The sequence below is a fragment of the Leptonychotes weddellii genome, chromosome X (genome assembly GCF_054177405.1).
Source record: "Leptonychotes weddellii isolate Sample4059 chromosome X, ASM5417740v2, whole genome shotgun sequence".
Lineage (NCBI taxonomy): Eukaryota > Metazoa > Chordata > Mammalia > Carnivora > Phocidae > Leptonychotes > Leptonychotes weddellii.
The window spans coordinates 59,320,201-59,321,825 of record NC_138385.1 but is presented as its reverse complement, the minus strand read 5'-3'; positions in this window follow the sequence as shown (position 1 = coordinate 59,321,825).

The following is a 1,625-nucleotide window of genomic DNA, read 5'->3' as shown; positions in this document are numbered from 1 at the left end:
ACAGTATAACAGATGGCACCTCAATTCTCTGCACTGTGAAATGTGGGGACTTGCACGTAGCCCAAAATAATAACCTTTAGAACTCTTTGGATACAGCTAAAGAAGCGTATTTTCATCCTTGCTATGTGAAGCATGAGGAAATAGGTTTTGTTTTGGTTTGGGTTGGGTTTTTTGTTTGCTTGTTTCTAACTCTAAAGACAATTTTATTTTAATTAAACCAACAGCCTTAAATTAGCTTTAGTACCAAATATTATCCCAGATTCATGTGAACTTGAAAAAACATTTGGGTTAGTTTCTGAGTTTTGGAATGCCCAAATCTTACAAGTGCTTGCCTTAAAACTAATGAAATAGAGCTCTTTTTTTAAAAAAGATTTTATTTACTTATTTGAGAGAGAGAGAGAGAGAGAGAGAGAGAGTTTGAGGGAGGAGCAGACTCCCCACAGAGCATGATGTAGGGCTCGACCCCGGGACCCTGGGACCATGACCTGAGCCGAAGGCAGACACCCATCAGACTGAGCCACTCAGGAGCCCCTGAGATAGAGTTCTTATACAAATGAATTTTAACAATACCATCCAGAGGTAGAAAAAATGTAACATACATGCATGGATGGACACACATACACAGACAAGATACAAACAATCTTCGAGCTTCTGTTCTTAGTAATATTTGTGGGAAAAACATTAACAATCTTCTAGCTTTTGCTCTTACTAATATTTGTGGAAAAGACATTAAAAGCCCAATGTCCAAATATCTCCCTTTTTTTTGTGAAAAACTTTTCCCTAAAGTTCTCCCTTATTCTTTATTTCAAAGAATTGCTTGGGGCATCTGGGTGGCTAAGTCGGTTAAGAGTCCAACTCTTGATTTCGGCTCAGGTCATGATCTCAGGGTTGTGAAATTGAGCCCAGCATCAGGCTGTATGGAGTCTGCTTAAGATTCTTTCTCTCCCTCTCCCCTTGCCCCTCCCACCTCTCTAGCACTCTCTGTCTCTAAAACAAGCAAACAAAACAAAACAAAAGAATGCAAAGAATTGCTCTTAGGTCCTAGAGAAGAAGATGGGGCAGAAAATTTACATCACAAAGACAGAGAGAGAACATTTCCTCCAAAGTGAAAATTTGGTGTATATCTGCCTGTTCTGAGAGGGGCTAGAGTCTGGACATTCTAGCAGTTTTTCTTTTTCTAACTCTTTTTCTCTTTTCCTTCTTCAGTTTCAGCCAATTATAAGCTGTGTTTACATTTAAAGATGTAAGATGTATAATTTCATGGTACAGAAAGAATGCAGAACAATTTTTGTTTGTTTTCCAGAATTTCAGAGTAATTGTGATTTAAAATTAACCTTCCTTTCTCCTAAGTACAGTACAATTTTGTTACAATAACTTGAGTTTTTACAATATTCACAAACATTTAAGAGGAATAGGCGAGGTTTGGGGTTGGTAGATAGGTGGGCCTTGACTTGTTTCTGGAGTTCCATTTCTGGTTTCATAAGATTTGTAAGACAAAGAGTTGTTTTTAATTTCCCAAAGAACTAGATTACAGCCTGAATATTAAGTGATTGGCCTGCCTTTTTAACTGAATTTACTTCTTTATATTAGGGAAGTTTTGTTTTTTTTTTTTTAATTTTTTTTTT